Source organism: Chiloscyllium punctatum, chromosome 6 (assembly GCF_047496795.1).
Source record: "Chiloscyllium punctatum isolate Juve2018m chromosome 6, sChiPun1.3, whole genome shotgun sequence".
NCBI lineage: Eukaryota > Metazoa > Chordata > Chondrichthyes > Orectolobiformes > Hemiscylliidae > Chiloscyllium > Chiloscyllium punctatum.
In genome coordinates this window covers 64,304,825-64,322,548 of record NC_092744.1, presented here as the reverse complement: position 1 = coordinate 64,322,548, position 17,724 = coordinate 64,304,825, and the positions used below count along the sequence as shown (strand labels likewise).

Sequence of the window (17,724 nt, the reverse complement as noted above, 5' to 3'; positions counted from 1 at the left end):
CTTGCTAGCAATACCTGTGGCCCAAGAATGAAATTGAAAAAAACACAGGCCAGATGAATTTGCGCAGCTGTAATTATCGCTGATCTTGTGGAGTTGTGGTGGGAGGAAGATAGAAAATTGTGATCAGTTTGCAAACTACGTTTTAAAAGTTCTTAAAGGGTGCAATGTGACTAGTGATGATGATATTACAGATATTGTACTGCATTTAAAAAAAATCAGTGGAGACAATGGGAACAGGTAGGGTTGCAATAGTTCAGGAAGATGATGCTTCCTCTTTTTTTTGTTTAAATTCCCTGTCCAACCTGCAGAAAATCCTCACCATTAGGATTTGTAATTTTATTCCAATAACTGCATATTTCTTACATATTAAATTTTTTCTTCAATTTACTCATGTTCTTTTCTTTTTGGTAATGATATCCAACTGCAGTATCCAGTAAACCAAAGGCATAACCTCCCTAATTTTATATTCAGCTCTCCTCCAACAAATTATAACATTCTGTCTTTGTTTTCCTAATTATTTGCTGGACATGTCTGCAAACCTTTTGTGATTCATAGACGATCCAGATTCCCCTTGATTTAAAAGCTCTTCAATCTGTCACCATTTAGATAACGTGTTTTAATATATTCTTCCTCATAAAATGGACAATTTGACATTTTTCCCCATGTTTTACCTCATTTGTCATGTTTTTGCCCACTCAGCCTATCGATATGTTTTGGTAACCACCTTCTGTCATCTAGCAAATTTTTAGCAATCGTACCTTCCATCTTGCTGCACAGAAAACATCCTAAACTGGGTGCATCACAGTGTGGTATGGCAACTGCTCTTCCCAAAACTGCAAGAAACTAGAGTCACAAGCACAGCCCAGTCTATCACACAAACTAGCCTTCCATCTATTGATTCCATTGATACTTCCTGCTGCTTCCGGAAGGCAACCAACATAACCAGAGTCCCCTTCCACCTTAGTTATACTCTCTTCTACCCTCTAATGTCAGGCAGAAGATATACAAGTTTGAATACACCTACAAATAGATTCAAGAACTGCTTCTTCCCTGCTCTTAACAGACTTTTGAAAGGATCTCTCAACTGTTAATGTTCGTCTATTTCTACAGCTCCTGTGTGGCTGTAATGTTGTATTCTGCTACCCTGATGGACTTTTTAATGATACAATCTGCCTGCAGAGCATGCAAAACAAGACTTCTCTTCGGGACTCAAAATCTTAACTCTGTCTCTGAGTTTCTCCAGCATTCTCTTTGTTTCTTTAATGAGTACTTTTCTTCAGTATTTACAAATGAGAGGGACCGTATTGTTGAAGAGGAGAGTGTGAAACGGACTGGTAAGCTAGAAGAGATACCAGTTAGGAAGGAAGATGCGTTGGGCATTTTGAAAAACTCGAGGATAGACAAGTCCCCCGGGCCTGACGGGATATATCCTAGGATTATGTGGGAAGCAAGAGAGGAAATTGCTGAGCCGTTGGCAATGATCTTTTTGTCTTCACTGACAACGGGGGATGGTACCAGGGGACTGGAGAGTGGTGAATGTTGTGCCCCTGTTCAAAAAAAGGAATAGGGATAACCCCAGGAATTACAGCCCAATTAGTCTTACTTCGATGGTAGGCAAAGTAATGGAAAGTGTACTGAGGGATAGGATTTCCGAGTATCTGGAAAGACACTGCTTGATTAGGGACAGCCTGTATGGATTTGTGAGGGGTAGGTCTTGCCTTACAAGTCTTATTGAATTCTTTGAGGAGGTGACCAAGTATGTGGATGAGGGTAGAGCAGTGGATGTAGTGTACATGGATTTTAGTAAGGCATTTGATAAGGTTCCCCATGGTAGGCTTATGCGGAAAGTCAGGATGCATGGGATAGAGGGAAATTTGGCCAGTTGGATAGAAAACTGGCTAACCGGTCGAAGTCAGAGTGGTGGTAGATGGTAAATATTCAGCTTGGAGCCCAGTTACAAGTGGAGTTCCACAGGGATCAGTTCTGGGTCCTCTGCTGTTTGTAATTTTTATTAATGACTTGGAAGAGGGAGTCGAAGGGTGGGTCAGTAAATTTGCAGATGATATGAAGATTGGTGGAGTTGTGGATAGTGAGGAGGGCTGTTGTCAGCTGCAAAGGGACTTAGATGTGATGCAGAGCTGAGCTGAGGAGTGGCAGATGGAGTTCAACCCTGTCAAGTGTGAGTTTGTCCATTTTGGAAGGACAAATAAGAATGCGGAATGCAGGGTTAACAGTAGGGTTCTTAGTAAGGTGGAGGAGCAAAGGGATCTTGGGGTCTATGTTCATAGATCTTTGAAAGTTGCCACTCAGGTGGATAGAGCTTGTGAGAAGGCCTATGGTGTATTAGCGTTCATTAGCAGAAGGATTGAATTCAAGAGTCGTGAAGTGATGTTGCAGCTGTACAGGACTTTGGTTAGGCTACATTTGGAGTACTGTGTGCAGTTCTGGTCACCTCACTTTAGGAAAGATGTGGAAGCTTTGGAGAGGGTGCAGAGAAGATTTACCAGGATGTTGCCTGGAATGGAGAATAGGTCGTACGAGGGTAGGTTGAGAGTGCAAGGCCTTTTCTCATTGGAACGGCGAAGGATGAGGGGTGACTTGATAGAGGTTATAAGATGATCAGAGGAATTGATAGAGTAGACAGTCAAACTTTTTCCCCGGGTACAAAAGAGTGTTACAAGGGGACATAAATTTAAGGTGAAGGGTGGAAGGTATAGGGGGGATGTCTGTGGGAGTGGCAGAGTCAGAATCATTGGTGACCTTTTAAGTGGCAATTGGATAGGTACATGGATAGGTGCTTAAGCTAGGACAAATGCTCGGCATGACATCATGGGCCGAAGGGCCTGTTCTGTGCTGTATTGTTCTATGTTCTATGTTCTATGTTTCACATTTCAAGCATTCACAGTATTTTGCTTTCAATCAAGTTCCCACCACCAAATCACTTGCCACATCACTCATTACATTTTGCCAACCTGAAAAAGGACCATTTATATCGACCCTCTGCTAGGCAGTCAATCTTCTAACAAAGCCAGTATGCAACCCTGTACACCATGAGCCTTTGTTTTCTGAAATAACCAGTTGATACAGCATCTTACCAAATACATTCTGGAAAGCTAAGCCCAGAATGTCTACTCGTTCCCCTTTATTCACTGTGCATTGCTTCCTCAAAGAACGTGACTGGATTGATCAAATATGATTTCTTTGTCTCTGATGTTGCCTCTGATTATCTTAAACTTATTCAAGTGCCCTGCCATAACTATGTTTATGATAGATAATGTATCTCTGATGTTAAGATAATTGGCCAGTAGTTCCTCACTTTCTGTCCCCCTCCCTCATTGAGTGAAGGAGCTACATTTGCTGTCCTCCAGTCTAATGGAATCCTCCTTGAATCAAGCCAGTTGTAGAAAGTTAACACCAATATATCAACTTACCAGCCATTTCTTTTAACAACACTGTTGAAATTCATCAGAACCTAAGCAGTTGTCAGCCTGTAACTTCAATAGTTTACTCAGTACAATTCCTCTTTTTGTCCTCTCTGAGCGTTTAACATGATATGTCACAGTACGCACCATTTTAAAAACTTTAATGCAATGTGGGTGCCGCTGAATGGTCCAGCATTTATTGCCAACTCTAACTTGTCCAGAAGGTGGTTAAAAGTCAACAACATTTGCTATGCATCTAGAGTCACAGTGGCAGGTTTCGTTCCGTGAAGGACATCAGTGAATCAGATTTTTTTTTTAAAAGCAATTAACAATGGTCACCATTAGGCCAGATGTTTTATTCTAGTTTTTATTTAGTTAAAATTTCACCATTTTCCATGGTGACTCCAGAACATTGGCTTGAAGTTCTGGACCACTTAGTCTGGTGACATTACCACAACCCCACTGCCTCCCTGCATGGAGAGAGTGTGTGGGTGCCTGAGGATGGTGAACTGGTTTTTTGATTCTCTATTCCATTTTTAAACAGCTGGGACAAATTCCCAGAGCACTGAGGCAAGTCTTCTCCACATTCATTTGGCTGCATTTGAATTGTTTCCAGTGATGTGGTTATAATTCCTACTAATGCCAGCCCTGCCCACCAACGCCTGAATGAAAAATCACAACAATCTGGGAATTATCTCAAGTCAGGTTTGTTGAGAAAGTGCAGATCGAAGATGCAAAAAAAAAGTTTGAAATTAAAATATAACAGGATGTGAATATGTATGACTACATCTCTTCAAGTTTCCATCCACGACTGGAAATAGCAGATTATTATGTTGACATCCTGAAGATTGGTTGTTTGGGTGCTTTTTTTTGTTTTGTAGTAACACTGGTGACAACTTAAAAGTTGACTTGAAGTTTTTGCTGTACTCTATATCAATGGCTCATGGCCAATTGAAACTAAATTTGATGCCAATTTTTCTTGGTTATAAACATGTGAGTGCACGCACACTTTTTAGTTCCAATTTTTGAAGACACACACCATTTGAGACAGTCTGCATTTGAGTTTAGATTTAGATTACTTACAATGTGGAAACAGGCCCTTCGGCCCAACAAGTCCACACCGATCCTCCGAAGCGCAACCCACCCAGACTCATTCTCCTGCATTTACCCCTTCATCTAACACTACGGGCAATTTAGCATGACCAATTCACCTAACCTGCACATTTTTGGACTGTGGGAGGAAACCGGTGCACCCAGAGGAAACCCACGCAGACACAGGGAGAATGTGCAAACTCCACACAGTCAGTTGCCTGAGGCGGGAATTGAATCCAGGTCTCTGCCAGTTGATTTTAACAGGTGTATCTTCATAAAGGCCAACACGTGAGAATCCATTAAGTTTGGCTAAGTGATCAAGCCCATTTATTTATGAAGGCCTCTGCTGCTTTCAGGCAGAAAGTCATCCAAATGTTGTGGAAACTCCCCAAAGGACAATATGACTAGGAAGTAGAGAGCTTCCTGCATACTGATGTCATAACATTTAAAATAAAAACAAACTTCCAGACATTCAAAATAATTTATAGGAAATGCTTTTTTAAAAAATCACAGCATTTAATGCTCTAGTATTGGTGAAGTAGTGAAAGTCTTTGGGGGTGGAAGAATTTTAGTAGAAATGAGTTTCAGACTGATAATGTGAAAGGCTATTGTCATTTACCTGTATTGTTTACTTCTGGCTGGCACTAAGCATCCCCGGTTGCCAGATGCCAGCTCTAAATAGGTGAAAGTAGGCTGGTTAAAGTCATTTGGTTTGTAATAGACTCAACTAACCAAATTTTAAATAACAAGGGACTTTTAGCAAGGTCTGATAAAGGACCCAATATTGCACACAGCAGATTAACACAATTGAATAAAACCTTGCGTGAGGCAAGGATTGTACTTTTCTTTTTAATTGCCTTAACTGTATAGCCTAAGACTCCCCAATGCCTCATAACAGTGGCTCAAAGAAGACGTTTTACAGTCCTGGAGAGGTACAACACAAACAGACCCTTCAGTCCAACTTGTCCATGCTGACCAGCTACCCCAACCTAATCTAGTCCCATTTGCCAGCACTTGGCCCATTATCCCTATAAACCCTTCCTATTCATATACCCATCCAAACGCCTTTCAAATATTGCAATTGTACCAGCTTCCACTACTTCCTCTGACAGCTCATTCCAAACATGTATCTCTGCATGAAAAAGTTGTCCCTTAGGTCTCTTTTATATCTTTCCCCTCTCACCCTAAACCTATGCCCTCTAGTTCTGGACTTCCCTACCGCAGGGAAAAAACTTTGTCCATTTATCCTATCCATGCCCTTCATGATTTTATAAACCTCCATAAGGCCACCCCTCAGCCTCTGACACTCCAGGGAAAACAGCCCCAGCCTATTCAGCCTCTCCCTATAGCTCAAATCCTCCAACCCTGGCAACATCCTTGAAAGGGTTTAGAAAAGATTTACAAGTTTCACAACATTCCCCTAATAGGAAGGAGACCAGAATTGCACATTTTAAGATATTAAGAACTGTAGCTCCCAGATGGCTAAGTAGTTAGCACTGCTGCCTTACAGCACCAGGGACTTGGGTTCAATTCCTGCCTCGGGCGACTGTCTGCATGGAGTTTGCACGTTCTCCCCGTGTCTGCGTGGGTTTCCTCCAAATGCTCTGGTTTCCTCCCACAATCCAAAGATGTGCAGGTCAAGTGAATTGGCCATGCTAAATTGCCCATAGTGTTAGGTGCGTTAAGATTAGATTACTTACAGTGTGGAAACAGACCCTTCGGCCCAACAAGTCCACACCGACCCGCCGAAGCGCAGACCCATTCCTCTACATTTACCCCTGCACTTAACACTACTGGCAATTTAGCGTAGTCAGGGGTAAATATAGAGGAATAGGTCTGGTGGGGTAACTGTTTAGAGGGTTGGCATGGACTTTTTGGATCGATGGGCCTGTTTCCATACTGCAGGGAATCTAATCTTTCTCCTATTCTGCATCATTAGGGTAGATTTTCAAAAAGTCCATAGGGACACAGTTTGGCATGGATGAGCTTTCAAAATAACTTTCCCAGACAGCATGTAACTCTTCCCTGTGTAAAGGCGGGAGTGACTTGAGTGTAGAGCTGGCAATCAATTTCCCTCCAATTAGTGAAACATTAAACTCCATAGGCAGGGCAAGTTTAGAAAGAAATTTTACAAAGTATTGAAAGAGAAGAGCAACTGTCTGGGACCCTTATTGCACGACTGGTGGGATCAGTGCAAGCATCCATAAGTTGATATTTCTGCTGAGTTAAAAAGGTGTTGAATAAGAGTTATTCAAACTGTGAAATGAAAATAGCCATTGCTAAAGCTAAATAAGTCAAGTGAGTTGTCATTTGACTGCTTCTCAGTGCTATATTTCTAGTGGTCCTCGCTCTTCTGCTTGCTCCATTGTGAAAAACAATGGCAACTCCTGACATTTTCTTTTCCACCCTTTCTAAAGCCAATTTCTCATCCCATAGCATATGCCAACACTGCTAATAAACTGCCGAGCTGCACAGTATTGCTCAGTTTATTTAAGGAAGGGTGTGAATACATTGGAGGTTGCCACCACCTCTCCAATCCACGCAAAAATGTTGGGCTGGTCATCTTGGTATTGTATGGGGCCCAGTCCTTCCTTTTCCTCCCCCTTCCATTACACCGCAGTGTATTGGTAAAGTCTGAGCTCAGGCGCTTTCCTAAGCTGCCTCCTCTGTGAAGGCTGCAAGCTGGGGGTTTAAGGGGCAGAAGGATCTGCAGCGATCAGGGAATGGGAGATTTGGGAATCCGAGTCAGCAGCGAGCAAGAGGGTACACTATTGTGAGTAGTAAGTCACGTTTTCCTTCTGTATTTCTAAATTTGTTGGTAAATGAAATGTGTTAAATTCCTACATTGTATTTTAAAATGTAAAATAACTCCAGTGTAATATATTTTAATCAACTGTTTGGATGTGTTATGACCCACCTCTAGAGGAAGTCTTAAAGCTAGGCCTTCTGGATCAGAGGTAGGGACACCACAAGAGCTCAAAGCTTTCAAGGTTTATAAGGTGTAAATGTGTGGTGGACCAGACTAAACCCCATCAAAACATATCAAGGAGATAGCTTAGACCCCTAACTTTATCTTATTTAAAGGCAAGTATGAGACAGTGTTCCACATGCAATTTGATTGATTGGTTAAACTGCTAGACTTTAAGCAAAACACACTTTACTCTTACGTCACAAGAGTATAGAAACAAACAAAAATTGGCATAACTTTAACTCTATTGAAATACTTACATTTGTAAAACAAAAGTGAACTGTCTATCTGTATTTTTCATACCACTTTGTTACTTTTCCAAAAGCCAAAGCCAATATTGATTTGGAAATAACTTAAAACACCTCAAAATTTGGAAATGCGATGAGCATAGAAACAAGTGCAAGCCAAATGAACTGAGTAAGGATGATTATTGCAAATTAATAAGTTAGTAATATTAATAAAAATTATTGCATTTGTTCGGAGTAAAGCTGTTTGTGCACGTTTTGGTCAGTGTTGTGAATTCAGTTGCTGTGCAGTTTAGAACAGCAGATATATTATAAATGCAAATCTCAGGAATGCTTCCAGCGACAAGAAGCTTTCAGAATTTAATGAAAGCAATGCAGCAAGAATGTGAGGGAGTATTTCCAGTGTGTGGGCATGACAAACCTTGTGATTTGGAAGTTTTATTTTTCTATGTCTGTGTTATTGGCTGAGATACTAGAGTGATCACACCACATTAACCCTTGGACTGTGAAGGCAAGTACCTTTCGGGGTCACCCGGCAAATCATTTTTAAAATTTTTTCTCTGCTTGCATTAAAATGCTAGAACAAATAATAATAGTGTAGTACTAAAGATGCAGTGATGCCAGCAGCAGATTTTTAAAAACTCTGTACCCTCATGTTAGTATTTTTCAATTCTGTAACAACACTTAAAGTATCTGTACCTAAGATGGCACTGAAAGGCAATTATTGCAAACTTTTCACTGCACTCATAAAGGCTATTCTAATTCCAAAATCAACTTTGTCATTTTAGTAACTAAAGTTCCCCTTGGAAAAAAAAAGGGCTGAATTTTCCACTTTTCAGGTAGTGTTTTTTTTGAGTAAGATTCATGGTGCCTGGTTCACCATGGCCCATTGCCACTTTCCTTGCATAATCTTTTGCTCTTCATTTCCCAATTGTAGCACAAATCTGGCCTGGTTAATCATTTTTATATGTAACCCAGGAAAGAAGAGGGGTCTTGGGTCTTGTGGTGCAGTGGCAATATTCCTACATCACAGCCAGGAGGCACAGGTTCAAGTCCCAACTGTTGGAGAAGTGGGTAATTACAGGTTTGATATATAAAGTACTTAACTCGGAAAGAACAAGCAATGTGAATAGATCAATATCACCAAGATGGGCAGGATGCAGGCAGAATTATATATCTATGCTGAAGTAGAATTTGTTTTTGATTGCTGAATGCAATGCTATTGGAATGGTGTGTATGAAGTAAGAGACAACATTGGAAGAGTGAAGTTGGAAGGCCACTCTGGACATGAGGCTGGAGAAGGTTGTGAGGATTTGGAAGGATTTGTAAATAGGGCTGTGAAGTTACTTTCTAGCATTCTTGCAAAGTTAACATGAGGATTTTGTTTTCTTTTGTTCAAGAAGTCTTTCAGCTCATCATTTCTTATGCCTTCTCTGAACTGTTCCTTCATTTAAATGTCCCGCTGCTAATATTTTGTTGCAAAAATGCATAGTTTATTCTTTTTGAGAAATTGAGATCCAGGTTGACATTTTCTAATACAGCATTGTGTAAACCATAGACTTCTGCACCAAATAGTTATAACTTGCTTTCCAATGAGAATAACTTAAAATGGACTAGAATTTGCTATAAAAATAACAATGAGGCTAATGGCACTCGGCATGTTCACATGTAAGTTGTGCAACAGTCTCTCAGCCAGGACCAAAAATGTGGCTAAACTCAAATTGTGCTGCACTGCTAATGTCTGTGCAGAAATAGTGTCTTGCTGTCTTCCTCATTGTTTTAGTTCATTGATGTGAAGTTGCCTGATAGATATAATCCAAACTCACCACAGTATTTTAAGTCTTGTTATTTCAAACAGAACAATATGTTTAATATGTGACAATCGCCAAAGCTTCCAAACAAACACCAAGCAATAGCTTGGCTGGTGGTGAGAATCAGATCCCCTCAATCAGATTTGGATGTGAGCATAAGAGATGTAGTTAGTAAGTTTGCTGATGACACCAAAATTGGAGATGTAGTGGACAGTGAAGAAGGTTACCTCCGATTACAACAGGATCTTGATCAGATGGGCCAATGGGCTGAGAAGTGGCTGATGGATTTAATTCAGATAAATGTGGGGTGCTGCAATTTGGGAAAGCAAATCTTAGTAGGAGTTATACGCTTAAAGGTAAGGTGTGTTGTTGAACAAAGAGACCTTGGAATGCAAGTTCATAGATCCTTGATAGTAGAGTCGCTGGTATTTAGGATAGTGAAGAAGGCATTTGGTATGCTTTCCTTCATTGGTCAGTGTATTGAGTATAGGAATTGGGAGGCCATGTTGCAGGTGTACAGAATATTGGTTAGGCCGCTGTTGGAGTAGTCTCCTAGTCTCCTTCCTATGGAAAAGATGTTGTGAAGCTTGAAAAGGTTCAGAAAAGATGCACAGGGATGTTGCCATGGTTGGAAGATTTGAGCAATAGGGAGAGGCTGAACAGGCTGGGGCTGTTTTCCCTGGAGCGTCGGAGGCTGAGGGGTGACCTTTTGGAGGTTTATAAAATTAAGGGGCATGGATACGATAAATAGACAAAGTCTTTTCCCTGGGGTGGGGGAGTCCAGAGCTAGAGGGCATAGGTTTAGGGTGAGAGGGGAAAGATATAAAAGATACCTAAGGGGCAACTTTTTCACACAGAGGGTGGTATGTGTATGGAATGAGCTGCCAGAGGAAGTGGTGAGGCTAGTACAATTGCAACATTTAAGAGGCATCTGGATGGGTATATGAATAGGAAAGGTTTGGAGGGATATGGGCTGGGTGCTGGCAGGTGGGACTAGAATGAGTTGGGATATCTGGTCGGCATGGACGGGTTGGACTGAAGAGTCTGTTTCCATGCTGTACATCTCTATGACTATGAAATCCTTCTGTGGACACCCTGAGTCTTCAGCACCATCACATATTATCCTTCAGAGAGCCTCTTTTCCCTTTCACACAGAAGGTCTGGAATAAGGTGCAGAAGTTTTTTTTAAGGTTCAACCCAAACAGGTCTTTAACGTTTCTATTGTTTGGCCTGTTTCCAAGGCAAACCACTAGAAACATCAACAGCCAGTGGAAGAACCATCAATGATTGAGCGATGCAGTTGGCATGTTGTAAGGCCTAGAACTGAATGTTGGTGAGTCAGTAAAGGTGGGGTAATTACTATTAAGGCTCAATGGAGAGAGTTGCTAGTCGCTAAGTAAAACCCCTTGAACTGTAGGCACCAATGAATGTTTGGTATGAAACGTAACATTGTGTGATCATGATTGTCTTGATAAGTTTTTTTTTAAATAAGAAATCTCATGTACAGATATTGTACTATTATTTGCACCATGCTGTATACGTTTCCAAACTGTTTAGGTTTATATACTCTCAAATTTTCAAGGTAAAGTAAAATGTTAGAAAAGAAAATGACAATACTAACAATCAGAATCACAGGCACTGGATGATACCATTTAAATATTCCTTTAATGGAATATTTGTGGAGATTTTAAAAATTGTTTTTTAAAAAACTTGATGGCTAATTTTCTCAATCCAGTCTTTCAGATACAAAAAAAGTGAAAAAGAATTGACGTTAGATTTTTTTTTTCGAAATGTATCTATTCATGGGGCGTGACTGTTGTTGGGTAGGACAGCATTTATTGCCCATTCATAATTGCCTTCAAAGATCGTGGTGAGCTGCTTTCTTGGACCACTTCTGTCCATATGATGTATGCTTACCTGTAATGCTGTTAAGGGAAGAATCCTGTACTTGTGCTGTTAAATTCACAATCCTTTTAACTTGTTGGAAGATATGCAGCCCAGATGCCCTGTTTCGATTGCTGCAGTGTTATCCGCTGGTACTATCAGCAAGTTCCTACGTCGGAATGTGTGGACGTAAATCTAACTCATGCAGCCTCATGTTGCAGAATATTTTAGCCTGACATTTTTTTGTGAAGCATTAGAAACTGAATCCTGAATGTTATTGGTGTCCCAAAGCAAAGCTGATGAGTCATTTCTTGAAACAACAAGTGTGTTAACAACAGGAATTGCTTCACGTTACTGGTGAACTAAGAACCTCATCATTAGTTAAGAATGCTATGTCATTGCATGACCATTGATTGACCTCTGTTAGCACAGTACTTTCAAAACCTGAGAGTTGTGGTTCATCAATTTTTCTTGCAGCTGCTGAAGTCCACTGGCATTGAAAACGCTACATATTTTGATGAGGTAGGAGATGCTGTGAACTGATTTTTAAAGTAAATTGTAAATATTATTTTGCTGAATTCTTTTCTTCTGCATTGAGTAATTGCTTTTATCTGCCAACAAAATATGTTTGTTTTTACATCCTGGATTGATCTTTTATTGCTGGATTATCACTGTTCTTTTCTCTACTTTATTTTGCCCCCTTCCTGGTTTTCCTCTGAGACCATACAACTCTACGCAGGCCAAGGATGAAAACAGGGATCCTCCTGACCCAAAGGGAGGTGGTAGCTTAGTGGAAATGCCACTGAACTAGTTTCTAGAAACACCGGTTTTAATTCTGAGGTCATGTATTCAGATGTCATTGTGGGCAGATGCTGAAATTTGAATCCAAGAAACATCGGCGGAGGGGGAAGAAATGTTGGTCTAATGGCAGCAACCATCAATTGCTATTAAATAACCATTTGGTTCAGCAGATTTTTTCAGGGAAGGAAATCTGCCAACCTGGTCTGGCTCACATGCAACAATTACAGATTGGCAACTGATGCGGGTCTGGTCAGTGATGCTCACATCCCATGTATGTGGTATAAACAATGACTGCAGATGCTGGAAACCTGATTCTGGAGTAGAGTGGTGCTGGAGAAGCACAGCAGTTCAGGCAGCATCCGAGGATTTTACTGCTCCTCTGATGCTGCCTGAACTGCTGTGCTTTTCCAGCACCACTCTACTCTAGAACCTCTCATCCCATGTATGTATAAATAAAAATTGTGTATTTGGTACACACCACATGGTGGGCTTATGATGTAATTTAATTAACTTGTTAAAATGATCCTTTGTTCCAAACAGATGTGGCAAACATGGCATATTGTACCTCCTCTTTTATCTTCTCAATCTGTGCACAGTTGATTATTTATCTGCTTTTGCTTTGCTGTCTCCACTTTTCCATATTGAATGGCTCGTTGGACAGAGTTGATGGGTAGCTACCATCATTGGAAGCACTTTGCAGCAAATTAGAATCTTCAGTAGGGAAGGTGAGACAAAATAAAATATCATAGATTTGCTTTCTATGACGAGTAATTTTCAAAATTGCAGAAGGTTGTTTCTTTTACATTATTTGAGAATATTGTGCTATATCAATGAATTAAGTGTTAGCTGCCTTACATAATATTTTGTGTAATGTTAAAATACACTGGAATAATGTTAGGAATTGGAGAAAATCTAGCAATCTGAATGCTCATTGAAGTGGAGATTGCGATTTTGGGACATATTGATGAGATGTAGTGTGCAGCTGGGAAATTGAACAAGTTGCTACTGCAGCTGACCAAAATTGAAAACGTATTGTACTATATATGGATTTTTTGGATATGAAATGTCTGTTCTGTTTAGGGCAGATTCAAAATACTTAAAAAGACTCACACTCATAAGCTCTTCAAAGGTCAAGCTATTTAAAAACAAAAACCTTTTTTATGCCCAAGGGTAAAGGTTTAAGAATGCTTTCAGTTTAGGAAGATTGTCAACAACAATTGGCCTTGGAGTGACTTTGGTGTTAGTTTGGACCACAACCCCACAGTAAGTACGTGATCAATGACAGAAGGAATCGGCCTCCTTGTTCATATGGACTGAAAATCACAAAGTTGCTCCAAGTAAATTTAGTAAATTTGATAATGTGGATATACTCATCTATTCCTTGATTTTTCATTTGAATTCTTTAGCTGAGATGAGCTTGGTAAATACACAAAGGAACTTTTTAAATAAAGAATGTTACTCACTTTGTGATAAAGTAGTGAGCTTTTATATTTGTATCTCCAGCTTTAAACCTGTAAGAATAATTGAGGCTGATTAAGGTTTAACACTTATCACAAATCACACAGCAACATTGGGTCAGATCAAATGCATGCATTGCAAACAACTTCTAGATATTTATTTTTTAAAAGTGCTCTTCCACCTTTAGCTTCACAACAATACTATCTTGCAGTCTGATACTCTGAAACACATTGCATGATATGAGGCTGTTGTACTTACACAACAGACATGATTTAAACTGACTTAAGTTTTGGCAAGTTCATTTCAGTTCAAGTAGCCTTCCTAATGAAGTGATAAGTCTTTATTTTGGCAAATAGTTTCACTGAAACTGAAGTTCCTGTTACCTTCAGATTTTAATTGATGCCTAAGATTCTAAAAAAATGCTTTTTTCTTTTAATCTTCCTGAATTTTCTTTTTCTCTCAACCCAAACTTTCTTCTCTTTTTAATTGGCTTTAAGTATCTGATTTAATAATAAATTATAATTAGAGCCATAGAGATGTACAGCATGGAAACAGACCCTTCAGTCCAACCCGTCCATGCCGACCAGATATCCCAACCCAATCTAGCCCCACCTGCCAGCACCTGGCCCATATCCCTCCAAACCCTTCCTATTCATCCAAATACCTCTTAAATGTTGCAATTGTACAAGGCTCCACCACTTCCTCTGGCAGCTCATTCCATACAGGGGAATACAGGGGATGAATTGGCCGAGCTTCCCACCCTTGTTTGCTGTATAGTAACCCCTTAAATAGGGTGGAAAGCTATTTTCAAAGTCAACACTAACTAGATATTAGGCTGCTGGTGCTAAAATGAAATTTGGGCAGGAGCCAGAGTAGGTCACATGACAGTGTGGTCTGCACCACCACAACGAATCACTGGTAATGAATTGATATAGTCTGGTGAGAAATGCCAAAAACTAAATCCCCAGAGCAAGGTATGTATATGAGAAATGACTGAGTGACACAACAGCGATTTCCTCAATCTAAATTTTCAAATAAGCTCAATCAACTGTCCTTTCAACATTTAGTTAATTTCCCCCCTTCAATCTGTGTAGTGATTGCATGCCTTGTTTTCACCTTTGTTGGAAAGTGAATTCCTTTCCATCAATTTACAACAGGTTCAAGTTAAAACTTGCACTTCACCTGGAGATCTAAAATATCCATGGTGTTCAGACAGGTTTATTGCAAAGACAGAACTCGTAAAAATCCTGTGCTCAACTGCAAAATCTTTGTTTCAGTAGAGATATGCTATGGACTTAGCCTTTTTCTTCCCCAATTTTGAAGCACTCTTCCTCCGAAATCCCTGTGCACTCATTTTCAGCAGGGAATGCTATAGTTTTCAAGAGCACAAATCTTAGTTAACTTCCTGATGCAGACAGCTAAGACAAGTGAGGGATGAACTCTAACATTCTCAGCTGCAAATTTCCCAAGGTTTGTGTGGCTCAGCTATTTAACATAGAACATAAAACATTACAGCGCAGTACAGGTCCTTCGGCCCTTGATGTTATGCCGCCCTGTCGCACTAATCTGAAGCCACCTACACTATTCCATTTGCCTGTCCAATGATGACTTAAATGCACTTAAACTTGGCAAATCTACTACTGATGCAGGCAAAGCATTCCATACCCTTACTACTCTCTGAGTAAAGAAACTACCTCTGACATCTGTCTTATACCTATCCCCCCTCACTTTAAAGTTGTGTCCCCTCGTGTTTGCCGTCTCCATACTTAGAAAAAGGCTCTCCCTGTCCACCCTATCTAACCCTCTGATTATCTTGTATGTCTCTATTAAGTCACCTCTCAACCTTCTTCTCTCTAATAAGAACAGCCTCAACGCCCACAGCCTTTCCTCGTAAGACACTCCTTCCATACCAGTCAACACCCTTTCCAAAGCTTCCACATCCTTATAATGCGGTGACCAGAACTGTACGCAATACTCTGAGTGTGGCCGTACCAGAGCTTTGTACAGCAGCAGCATAACCTCCTGGTTCCAGAACTCAATCCCTCTATTAATAAAGGCCAAAACACACTATGCCTTCTTAACAACCCTGTCAATCTGGGTGGCAACTTTCAGGGATGTGTGTACATGGACACAGAGATCTCTCTGCTCATCTTCACTCCCAAGAATCCTACCATTAGCCCAGTACTTTGCATTCTGATTACTCCGGCCAAAGTGTATCACCTCACACTTGTCTACATTAAACTCCATTTGCCACCTCTCAGCCCAGCTCTGCATCCTATCTATGTCTCTCTGCAACCTACTATATCCTTCGTCACTATCAAGGAGAAAGTGAGGACTGCAGATGCTGGAGATCAGAGCTGAAAATGTGTTGCTGGAAAAGCGCAGCAGGTCAGGCAGCATCCAAGGAACAGGAGAATTGACATTTCAGGCATCAGCTCTTCTTTTCATCACTATCCACAACTCCACCGACCTTCGTGTCATTGGCAAATTTACTAACCCACCCTTTTAAGCCCTCATCCAGGTCATTTATAAAAATGACGAACAGCAGTGGACCCAACACCGATTCTTGCGGTACGCCGCTAGTAATTGGATTAGTTCACAGAGGACCTTCCTTCCATCATAATCTGAAGCAATAGAGGTTAGTGGGAGGTGATGGCAAATTGCAGTCTCACAGGGCTGATAATCCGAATGCCCAGATTAATGCTTTGGGGACACAAGTTCAAATCCCAGAATTGCATCTGGTGGAATTTGAATTCAAGTCATACATTTGAGTCTGATCTCAGTGAAAGTGATCATGAAATTATCATTGATTGTGTAAGGAAAAAAAACTTATTCAGTTCACAAATGTCTTTCGGGAAGGAAATCTGCCATTCTTACTTGGTCTGGCCTATGTGTGACTCCAAACTCTCAGCAATGTGATTGACACTTGGTTGCCTTCTGGAATGGCTGAGCAACCCACACAGGTCAAGGACAGTTAAGGATGAATAACATCACCAACCCATTAAAATAATTGAAAAAATGTAGCTGATGAGATTTTAATTTGGCAAATTGTGATTCACATGGTGAAACTCAGTGGGCTCCCTCCCCTGATGCTTGGATCTTTGGTCAGGTGTTGAATACTTTTTGGATAAGGAGATTCCCCCCCCCCCCGCCCCCCCCCCACCCTACAAATGGTTACAAGCTCTGCTTGACTGTTCTTGACATTCTAATCTGATTACGTCTGTAAATTATGCTTGTATCATTGATTTTCAGTCTTAAAACAAATTATCTGAAGTGACATTTACTTAATGCAACTCCTTGACTTGATAGTTACTGGTGAAATTTCTTCAGCTTCAACTTTAATGTTGATAAGGTTCATTCAGGGCTTTATTTATTGTCAGGTTGTTATTGCTAAGAATAAAAAAAAACACTTGCTTCTTGAGGAAATTGATAGGAAATATCCTCTGGTCGAAGTCTGATCCTATTTGTAGTCTGAGGAGAGTTGGTCCATTTGTCACTGACACAGTATAGCGTAGTTCTATCTGCTTAACTTCAGGAAGTTGATATTTTGTAAAGCCAATGTCTGATGAATTTTTTTTTCAGAACTAGGGAGATAAGAAAATTTAGTTTATTTAAATGTGAGCATAAGGAAAGAGAATTTTGTTTGTGCTTGAATGTTGCATAGCAGTTGAAAAATATTCATGACTAATCTTCCTGTGAATTCTAGAGAGCAGTCCACATGAGTCAGTTTTTGACTTTGATGCAAAAACCCATGCTCATAATTATCATTAATTTTGGGATTAATAGGAATTGTATTTGGGCTCGGGATCGGGCTCGGGCTTGGGCTCAGTCTTAGTCTAAGTCTAGGATTGGGTTCCAGGTTCTATTTGCTACCTAGTTGTAACTCATGTCAAAATTGTGTGCACACACAGACACTAAGTAACAGTGGGATAGGGCAAGGACTGGCCAGGTAATCTGCTGTTATACTTAAAACATGCAAATATGCTTTTCTTTTAATTAATGAAAAGGTACTTAGGCCTAACCAGTGTCTCTTGCTTGTTTAT

The 17,724-nt window shown here is 40.4% G+C and overlaps 1 protein-coding gene across 3 annotated transcripts in view; it reads left to right on the top strand.

Annotated features, from left to right (window-relative positions):
• pik3cb (phosphatidylinositol-4,5-bisphosphate 3-kinase, catalytic subunit beta) overlaps nt 1-17,724 on the top strand; it is a 188,408-nt gene that overhangs the window by 42,703 nt on the left and 127,981 nt on the right. Inside the window, exon 2 of one of the 3 annotated variants that reach the window (XM_072572809.1) lies at nt 11,900-11,944. The exons of the other annotated variants lie outside the window; for them this stretch is intronic. The gene's annotated coding sequence lies outside the window, so the exon portion shown is untranslated. The remainder of the gene's footprint in view (nt 1-11,899; nt 11,945-17,724) is intronic. 3 annotated transcript variants of the gene reach the window in all.